At 42.5% G+C, this 11,089-nt stretch overlaps 1 protein-coding gene across 2 annotated transcripts in view; it reads left to right on the top strand.

Annotated features, from left to right (window-relative positions):
• Oxsr1 (oxidative stress responsive kinase 1) overlaps window positions 1-11,089 on the top strand; it is a 90,535-nt gene that overhangs the window by 5,724 nt on the left and 73,722 nt on the right. The window lies entirely within an intron of this gene.

Genomic DNA, 11,089 nt, shown 5'->3' with positions numbered 1-11,089 from the left:
CTTCCCTTTTCCCTTCCTTTTCCCTTCCCTTTCCCCTTCCCCTTTTTCCTTCCCTTTCCCCTTCCCTTTCCCCTTCCTTTTCCCTTCCCTTTCCCCTTCCCTTTTCCCTTTTCCCTTCCATTTTTCCTTCCCTTTTCCCTTTTTCCTTCCCTTTTTGGACAGGGTCTCAAAATAGCCCTGGTTAATCTGGAACTCAATATGTAGACCAGACTATCCTCAAACCCACAGAGAACCATCTTCCTCTGCTTCCCCAAAGCTGTGTTAAAAGGCTGCACCACCATGCCTGACCCCTTTATCTTACATTTCTCAGATTATGATATTGTTTTGAACCATGAAATTCTATGTGATTTCAGCTCTTTAAAAAAATTATTTGTGTGGGAGGGGCTTGGTGGTCTGTATACATCTATGTATGTAGTTGTGTGCACCCCTTGTGTGGAGGACAGAGATGGACATTGAGTATCTCCTGTGGCTCCCCACTTTGTCTTGTCTCTGCACCTTTACCCTCCACCCTGTGCTGGGGTTACAGGCACACGCCTCAGCTTTTGCTCAGCAGCTGTGTCTGAACTCAGTCTTCATGTTTGCATATTAGCCACTTTCCCTACTGACCCACTTCTCCAGTCTCATGATTGGAATTGGAATCTTATAATAAGCGTTTTGAATCTACTTGTCAGCTTGTTGCTACATCTCTGCATATCCCCTCTCCCCTATTTCAGGTTTCATTCAAATTTTGGTGGATTAGGTTTTATGCTAGTCAGGGTAATATACCTGTATAAGGCTCTGCACCATGAATGGTGGTGTTAGCTCTGAATTATGGTGACAGACAAAAACCAGCTGGGCGGAAACTACTTTGGCTCGAAGGACTGTGCCATGTGGCTTTTCCTGTCATATCTCTTAGTAATAGCTGCTTACTTCAGATTAGGTTTAAAACTGGAAAACTTTAGACTAGTTTTAAGATTTGATTTTGGTTAATACAATTCACCCAGCTTTGATAAAGGCAACTCTCTAGTTTTATTCTTTACTTTATCCTCACCATTTTAATATTTATGAGTTTTTCACTAGCTACACATTTGAATTTTTAAAATTGTGGTTTCCAAATGCAGATTCTGGAGTGTCCCTTCAGGCTTGTGAAAAACTCGATGTTCTGTCTGTAGTGATATGTTTCTGCTTAGTTGGGTGGGAGAGCCATCACTAGATCCTCACCGTATTAGAGTTACACCAGATACTGAATTTGTCTGCATGGAACATAACACATAGCTGTGGTTTAGTCCTGAACTTTCACTCTCCTCCATAAGTAGCCTGAGGTCCAGACCTCATGTCTGAGGGTCCTGCTTTTTCACATCGTTGTAGCCTAGCCTGTGACTCTCACTTTCATAATTACGTGGTATTCCTTTCACCCCTAGCTTCACACTTCCATCTAGAAGAGTGTATCAGAAGGACAAAGCCTTGGCAGATGAGTTAGCACCTTTCACAGATCCTTTCTTCCTGGGTGCCTTAATCGATGACTTCTTTATTGGCTTGAACTGTGAAAATTGGTCATTGCAAAGGAGACTGGGGAGTGAAGCTTTTTAACTGGGTAGTGCATTATTACTTAAATAAAATAGGAGAAAGTTGCAAATAAAGCTAGTGTGTTGTTTTTGTCAAAACTAGGTGAATCGGCTGCAAAGATGGCTCAGTGGTTAAGAGCAGTGACTGCTCTTCCAGAGGTCCTGAGTTCAGTTCCTACCAACCACATGGTGGCTCCCAACCATCTGTAATGAGAGTGCCATCTTCTGATATGTCTGAAGACAGCTACAGTGACTACTCATATACACAAATAAATAATTCTTTAAAAAAAAAAAAAGAGGTAATTACCAACCAGTTAAAGGCATAGTATTGGAATGCCATGTAGTTTCAGTCTCTGAATCCTGCTTTGCCTTGCACTAACTGGTTGACCTACATCTTCTTAAAAATGTTTATTATTATTCTGTGTATATGTGTTTTATCTGTGTATAGGTCCATGCACCGTGTGTGCCTGGTGACTGAGGATGCCATAAGAGCGTGTCAGATCCTTTGGAACTGGAGTTATAGATGGTTGTATGCCCTTAACCTGAGTCATCTCTCTAGCCCAGGACCTAAGGCCTAACTTTGCTTGTACTGCTTTGTTTGCGTTATTTTGTGGGGCCAGTGATAGCTGAGTGATGGGATTATTGTAATGATTAGATGGGAAGCAAAAGGTATTTAAGAGATGCTCAACATAGTAAGAGCTCAGTTACCATCAGTGTGCATGACGATGACAGTAAAGTAAGACCATAGAGACCAGGCACCTCTGTGCAGCCCTAACCCAGCAGTTTCTTCCCCGATTTGATTAATTTGTTCAAGTCTTTGTTGTCCACCTGTTATACACTAGGCACCACAGGGAAGGCAAACGCAGAAATCCTCCCTCTCCTGGACTTAATGGCCCTGCTATGAAGAGGAAAAGGATTGTAGGCTGCTAGAGATAGAAGTGAGAGTGCCTGTGTAAGTAGGTCAGAGAAATCCTCACCTCCGGGGAGCCTCACCTCAGGGAGTCCTCGCCTCACCTAGGGACAGCCTCACCTCAGGGAGGCCTCACCTTGGGACAGCCTCACCTCAGAGAAGCCTTACCTTGGGACAGCCTCACCTTGGGACAGCCTCACCTTGGGACAGCCTCACCTCAGGGAGGCCTCGCCTGAGGGAGGCCTCACCTCACCTTGGGACAGCCTCACCTCAGGGAAGCCTCACCTCAGGGAGGCCTCACCTTGGGACAGCCTCACCTAGGTGAATGACATCTGAGGAAAGACCTAAAGGGCATGCAGCACTAATTGGTGTGTTTGTTGAAGAAAGTTTGTTCTAAGCAGGATCTGAGCAGGACTCTTGAGAATCTTGCCAGTGTGATAGAAGAGGTAGGGGTGGCAAGAGCAGAGTGTGGCAGAGTAAAATAACACATGGGTGAAGAGATTCTAAAGATAGTGTGGAGATGCAAGGCCTTGGCCATCAGAGTCTGTCGTTGCAAGAACTTATCCTTGTGCATTTGTGTATACATGTGTATGGCATGCATGTGGGAGTGGAAGTCAGCTTGTAAGGTAGTGTGGTAGTATTCCACTGTGGTGGTTTGAATGTCAATGGCCCACATAGCTCATATATTTGAATACTTGGTCCCCAGTTGGTAGAACTGTTTGGGAAGGATTAGGCATGGCCTTGCTGGAGGAAGAGTGTCACTGGGAGTGTTTCAAAAGACTCCTGAGATGGTTCCCAGTTTGCTCTCTCTGCCTCTTGGCAGTGGATCGGGATGTGAGCTCCCGGCTGTTCTTCATTCCGCCATCATGGACTCTGTCTGGCTGTGTTGATTGATAACATTTAGGCTTGTCATTTCATTGTTTGTTCATTCACAGTTAGTAGACTTGTGGTTCAGGAAATAAGAACTAAGCTAAAATCATCCCATTGTTTTCATAGTAGTCCCATTATCTGTGCTTTTTATTTCTGAGCACAGTGAGATTGGCTGCATTGTTCTCATTGCATGTCGTGGTTCAGTATGTCACTGCTGTCAGTGCTGACTGCTCAGTGCCCATTGCTCACTCACCTTCTCTGTCAGAGGGTATTCCCTGACTAAACCATGTGGTATTGCACTTAGTTTGTGTTCAGCTAGCCCTTAGTGATGGGCCCATGCAGGAGCCAGTGGTGCTGGCAGGCCTCTCATATGTGCCAGAGTTTGCCCAATAACAATACAAAAGCTGCATTTGCATCTCTAGCTTATTATTATTATTTACGTATATGAGTACTGTATTTGAACGTATACCCGCATGCTGGAAGAGAGCATCAGATCACATTATAGGTGGCTGTGAGCTACCACGAGGTTCTTGGACTCTCTGGAAGAGCAGCCAGGGTTCTTAAAGACTGAGCTAGTTCTGCAGCCCACAGCTCTAGCTTTGTTTTTATTTTGTGCATATGTGTGTGTGCATGTGCGCGGACACACACACACACAGCACACACACACACACAGCACAGCGCAGACACACACACACACAGCACAACACACACACACAGCACAATGCGGACACACACACACAGCACACACACACAGCACAACACACACACACACAGCACAGCATGGACACACACACACACAGCACAGCACAGCGCGGACACACACACACACAAAACACACACACATACACACACAACACACACACACACACAGCACAGCGCGGACGGACACACACACACACACACACAGCACAGGTTGACCTTGAGTTCAAGATTCTTTTGCTTCCAAAAGACTATAATTAGAGGTGTAGTTTATCTATTCAGTTACTATGTAAAAGGTCTTACTTAATATTAAAAAATATCAGAGCTGAGCATGTTGGCTCCTGCCTGTAATCATATAGTAGTGGATAGCTAGAGGCAGGAGAAGTTCGTGGTCATCCTCTGTTACAGAGAGAGTTCAAAGGCAGCCTAAGCTGTAAGATAGTCAAAACGATGATATTTCTCAACTTTATTTTTAGTTTATTATTTATTTAACTTTATTTAGAAATAAGATTTCTAGACATATTAATGAGATTTCTAAACTTTATTGTAATTATGTGTAAAAATAAAAACCCAACATTTGTAGGGTTTAAAATATTATTATTCCCTGGTTACAGGTACCCTCTGAGAGGGATGGAAGGCATTCTCTGTGAGTAAGCTACGGTCTCAGCTTCAGCATGGTTTTGCTTATGTAGACATGCCATTCATCAGTCCAGCTCAGGCTAGCATTTCAGGTCCCTTCCCCTTCCCTCCCAGCCAGGGTTTCTCTGTAACAGCACTGGCTGTCCTGAAACTCACTTTGTAGAGCAGGCTGGCCTCAAATTCACAGAGAACCACCTGCCTTTGCCCCAACTAGTGGTGGGATTAAAAGAATGAGTCACCACTCCTGGCTTCAGGGTTTGTTTATAGTTAGACAGTTTAGATTATCCAGAAATGCTGGGCAATGGTGGCACATGCCTTTAATCCCAGCACTTGGGAGGCAGAGGCAGGTGGGTTTCCGAGTTTGAGGCCAGCCTGGTCTACAGAATGAGTTTCAGGACAGCCAGGGCTACACAGAGAAACCCTGTCTTGGAATGCCCCCCCTCCAAAAAAAAAAAAAAAAAAAAGAGTATCCAGAAATAGATTCGAGAATACTGCAGAATACCACCAGAGAATACGTTGGAAATGAACTTGATTACTAGTGAACACATAATATAGATGTAAGACTGTTTTAAACAGAGGCTCTGTGTAGGAGAGTCATTGTATCTTCTGTGCTTTGAAAAATTATTCTCTCCACAATCAGCTTCCTTCAATTACTTGTTTCCAAGAGTCACACAGTGGCCTCTCACTGACAGCAAGGGAGGTTAAGTTTTTTGTATGTTTTTTTATTTTTTTAAAGATTTTCCTTGTTTTATGTATATGAGTACACTGTAGCTGTATACTCATGGGTATCAGAGCCATCACAGATGGTTGTGAGCCACCATGTGGTTGCTGGGAATTGAACTCAGGACCTTTGGAAGAGCAGTCAGTGTTCTTACCCGCTGAGCCATCTCTCCAGCCCTCTGTGTGGGTTTGTACATAGAAGGGAGTCTAAATCGTGGTCACTTTCTCTAACCCTGTTGTACTCAAGGGCTTAGCAAAAGGAGATCAGCCTTCTTTAAAAAACAAATTGCAGAGCACTTTAATGATATTGAGGTACTATTATTTGTGTTTTATTAGATAGATGGGCAGATAAAGACAACCATAAGAGAACGCAACACAAAATGCATCTGATAATCATTTCTTATAAGGTGAACACAGAAAAGCACCTATAGTTTCCGCTAAGGAAGGCATGGGAATCAGATGTGTCCTGTTGGCTTCAGATAGTTGAAGATTGCTGCGGAGTCTGCTGAATTGTAAAGTAAATCTTGTTTGTCAGGATGGAACGTCACATGGAAACTAACATTTTGAGGAGATTGGCAGGCCTTCTAAAGTGGCAGTGCCATTTTGTAATTCTACTAACAATGCAGGACGGTTCATATATACTATATATATTATATAAATAATATAGATAATTTTTTTAACAAAAATTATTTTGAAATAGGGTCATTCAGTGTATCCCAGGCTGGCCTTGAACTCATGATTTTCGTCTCAGCATTTGTAGCAACTACTCTCAGCTATTGTCTGTCTGTCTGTCTGTGTTGGATGTTGAACCTATGGCCATATTTATGCCAGATAAGCTTTCTACCAAGCTATATCCTGAAATTATCTTCTCTCCAAATCAGAGCTTTTCCTTGCAAGACAAGTGCTTTATTTACTAGCAATTTAATCCTCAATCTCTTTTTCTTTTTCCTTTTCTTTTTCCCCCCTTTTTGGTTTCCCTATCTTAATAGGTGCAGAATCTTGTAGATTTTTTTTCATCCTGATCCTGTACCTTACCCCTTTAGGGCCTCGCAGAATTCCACACACACTGTCACTGAGCTCTGCGCTGGAGTCCTGGTCCTCACACACTGTCACTGAGCTCTGAGCTGGAGCCCTGGTCCACACACACTGTCACTGAGCTCTGAGCTGGAGCCCTGGTCCTCTGTACTTTTAGGAAGGATTTTCTTGGTTATTTTTGAGACTGGATCTAATTTACCTCAAATTGGCTTTGAACTCTAGGGAATCCTCCTGCCTGTGTCTTCAAAATAGGATTTACAAGTAGGATTTAAACTACCATGTTGGGCTTGTGAAGGAATTTTTAAAAAGAGAATATCCTCAGAAGTAATGCTGCATATTACATGTTATATTTTATTCTTTAAGTATGTTAATAGATTACAAAGGATAAAAGTGATGGTATTACAGTCTGACAGGAAAATAAATTAGTGTGTCTGAGCCCAGATTATTTTTGTTAGGATAATCTTTCTTAAGATAGTCTTCCTCTTTAAAAAGGTAGTCTTTGTCTTGGTCATGTTGTCTCTGTCTCTGTGTCTGTCTGTCTGTCTGTCTGTCTGTCTGTCTGTCTTTTTCCTTGAGACAGGGTCTCAACTATGTAGCTTTGGCTGGCTTCCAACTGGCTGTGTAGACCAGGCTGGTCTTGAACTCACAGAGACCCATCTGCTTCTGTCTCTGGGTTCTGGGAGGAAAGGCTGTGCTACCATGCCCATCTGTCATGTTCTTAAATTTGTGAGTTGACTTGTAATTCAAGAACAATTAACAAAATTATCAAATTTCTTTTTTTTACCATATTTTTCAAACCCAGAAATCTATAATTATTTTCATTTCAGTATAATAGAAATGCTTTTTTTATGAATAAAAACATACAACATGTAAGTTGCAAAAAAAGTGCCGTATTTCCTCATTAAAACCTATAAACAACAGCACTTGGAGGCAGAGGCAGGCGGATCTCTGAGTTCAAGGCCAGCCTGGTCTACAGAGTGAGTTCCAGGACAGCCAGGGCTACACAGAGAAACCAAACCCTGTCTCGAAAAACCAAAAAGACTCCAAAACACCTAAAACCTACAGACAGAAAACTATCATCATCATCATTATTGTTTAACTTATTTATTTGATTTTTTTTGAGTCAGGGTTTCTCTGTGTAACCCTGCTTATCCTGGGACTAGCTCTATAGACCAGGCTGTTGTGGAACTCACAGAAATCTGCCTGTCTCTGGCTTCCAAGTGCTGAGATCAGAGAGACCAAAGGCAGGCACCACTATGTCCAGCTTACTGTCTTTTAACTATTATTTTTTGTGAGGCTGGCTCTCACTATGTAGCCTTAGCTAGGTAGGAACTCCTTATGTAGACCTGGCTGGCCTGGAACTCAGAGATCCCCCTGCTCCTGCCTCTCGAGTGCTAGAATTAAAGGCGTGGTCTACCATGCAGGGCTCTGATTTAGTTGCTCTTAATGATTGCTCATATTTACTTGTAGAAAATGTTAACTAGGTATCATTTTTATTTAGCATTTTGCTCAATATTTTTTCTTGACATTTGGGGTTTTGTTTTGTTGTTGAGATGGGGTTTTACTTTGTAACCTTGGCTAACCTTGAACTCCCTGAGGCTGGGCTGGCTTGGAACTCATGATCTTCCTCTCTCATCCCGTTGAACAAATGGGATTGTAGACCTGTAATGACATGATCCACCGAGATAGCTACCTACAACCATGGTGATTAAACCACTCAGAGCTTTTACTTTTAGTTCATTAATGGCCAGACCGAGCATAGTCTTGTGCCTTGGTGACCAAGCTTGGGTACAGCATTTTAAAAGGCAAAAACCACAAAGAACATAATCTAAATTAAAGTTAATTTAGGATAAAAGTAACCTTGAAATGTTTACTCCTGTCAGAGCATAATTAATTACTTCAGCTGTAACATAACTTTTTTACTTATACCTTTTTCAGTTACTTTACTTAATTATTTTGGTTAATGTCTGGAACGTGGTCAAGGGTGTGGCACTCTTGATATATTCTAAGGCAGATGTAACTGCTGGGGGAGGTTATGGAGGGCTGAGAACTGTCAGCAAACACACTGGTGAGAACAGGACGGTGTTAGCTTAATCATTTCAGCACTGTTGTAGTTGCTTCATCTTAGGATGTCTTGCATGTTCCTTGGGATCCTGCCGCTGCTTTTGGAGAACTGAAGAAACTGTTCTGTGGTTAAGAGCATTGCCTGTTCTCCTAGAGGACATGGGTTTCATTCTTAACACCCATACATATGACCGTTCACAACCATCTGTAACTCTGTAACTGGGGCTCACTAATCCAACAAGACTAGCTGGCCCCAGTAGATTCCAAAGATCCTTCTGTTTCCCCAGTACTAGGACTACAGCATGTGCTCCTATGCTCAGCTTTTACATGAGTTACGGGTTTCTGAACTCTGAGTATCATGCTTTTGTGGCAAGCATTTATGGATGGACCTGTCTCCCCAATGATGCATTTTACAGGTGGATTCTGAATCTTATGAAAGTTAAACTCTTGTGAAAGTAAATGTTTGTTACAGGGAGTCTAGGCCTAGGTAGTGCTCCCCCAGAGTAGTGGAAACATTGTGAGTTTGTGTCCAGCAGTCTACTGAGGGCTGTGCTCATTGCTGTAGTTACTCTTCAATACATAAAGCATTCTCCCTCCCACGCACTTGCCAACAGTTTCTTGAAATTGCTTTATATTCGAGAGGAAGATAAGATAATAGAGAAGGAGGGAGGAATTGAATGACACTTGCCTGTAGTGTTTAATGTGTTCCCATCTGGGGCTCACTACACAAGAGAACGTTTACTGTATGATCATACTAGTGATTAAAATGTTGGGAGTGGAACCCATGTAATTTCAGTGAAATGTGTGAGGTTGGCAATCTGGGAGGGATAACTGGCCTTCTGTGTTTTGGCAAAAACTCAAGTACTTTGGAACCTTAGTAAGCTCACCCTAGCTCAAATAATAACTTGAGACACACATGTGTTTGAACAGTTTAAATGACTAAAATTATGTAGTGAATAAATCAGTGAATAATAGCAGTCATTAATTGAGCATTTCTCTGCCAGGCACATGGTTGTGAAATGGAAATTTATTCTATCCCTAGTAGTGGAGCTGCAGTGTGAATTTGAATCTGTTGGGTGGTACTGCTTGAAAATAGGCGAGTTTTGAGGCAGGGTTTGAAAGGAGGACATCACATGGATTAATATGTAGAAAGAAAGACTGAAGGAAGACATATGATGTGCATGAAGGTGGTGTGGAAATACATTACATTCAGGATATGGAAAATAAGCGAATATGTTCAGTTACCAAGTACTTAGCGCTGGATCAAGTAGACATTGTGATCGAGAGGTCTGAGGGATGACTTGCAAACACACATGTCAAATTTGATGGAGGGAGGATTCCACCTCGGTAAGATTTAAAAATAATCCACATCAGTCAGGAAGGCAAGTGATGGGCCAGAGACGGGAGGAGGGAGGAATGTGCTGGCGGGTGAAGAGTGTCATGGAGTTTTTGACCCCAGGGAAAAGACCATAGACTCAGTCCAATTATTGCAGTCTGGGATCCCTGGGGCCTATTCCAGACCCTTGCCCCTGAGCCTGGGGTCTCCTAGGGATTTCACTGGGGGTTTCCAAATGTCATGGAGTTTGTAACTCCTGGGAAAAGACCATAGACTCAATCCAGTTATAATTAAAAGGTTTATTGATTAGCTGCTAGCAGGATGAACAATCTCTGAGCCAAAATTGATATTGCTATGCAGGAGGGTTATGGGGATGGACTTTTAAAGGTGAAAACCACACAGAGACCTTCAGTATCTATATAAGCAAGCAAAAAATTGTTCTGCTCTGCCAAGTTAAGTGATTAAGGCAACTCAAAATAATCTTTGACAGTCATCTTAAGCAAGTTACAGAAGCAAAAAAGCAGTCACATAACAAGTAGATAGTCATGGCTGTACATTTTTGGGTGGAGTCACTGAGTCAGGGTTACTGGGAAACATCTTCCAGGGACTGGAGTCAGAGACAAATGGCTGGTGGGTACCTAAATACATACATACATACATACATACATACATACATACATACATAAAATGGAGCTTCTTTAGCTATAGCAAAGAGAATGTGAATGACATTAAATTTGTAGTTTAGTTTCCACAACCTTGAAGGGCCGATAAATGCATTGAACCTTCTTTCTGGGAGTTGGCTGGGAGAAGAAGGGAAACCAAGTGACAAAAGCTTTAAAGATCATCGGTTCAGCTGCTTCACCGTGGCTCTGCTGCTATTGCTTTTGAAGCTTTACTTCAGTCTCCTCTTAGAATTGTTGGATTAGGAGGTAAGGGTTGTATCCTAAGAAAATAAGAAAAGCTACTTTTTCTTTTCTTGAGACAGGGTCTCTCTCTGTCATTCTGGCTGTTCTGGACCTGGCTATGTAGATCAGGCTGGCCTCACAGAGATTGTCCTGCCTCTGGCTCCTGAGTGCTAGGATTAAAGGTGTGTGCCATTATACCTGGTTAAAAGTTACCTTTTTAAAATGTACACTTGAGGCTGGGCGGAGGTCGTGAGCACCTTTAATCCCAGCACTTGGGAGGCAGAGGCAGGCGGATTTTTGAGTTCCAGGCCAGTCTGGTCTACAGAGTGAGTTCCAGGACAGCCAGGGCTATACAGAGAAACCCTGT

Source organism: Mastomys coucha, unplaced genomic scaffold (assembly GCF_008632895.1).
Source record: "Mastomys coucha isolate ucsf_1 unplaced genomic scaffold, UCSF_Mcou_1 pScaffold23, whole genome shotgun sequence".
Taxonomy (NCBI): Eukaryota; Metazoa; Chordata; class Mammalia; order Rodentia; family Muridae; genus Mastomys; species Mastomys coucha.
This window is presented reverse-complemented; position numbering and strand designations above follow the sequence as displayed.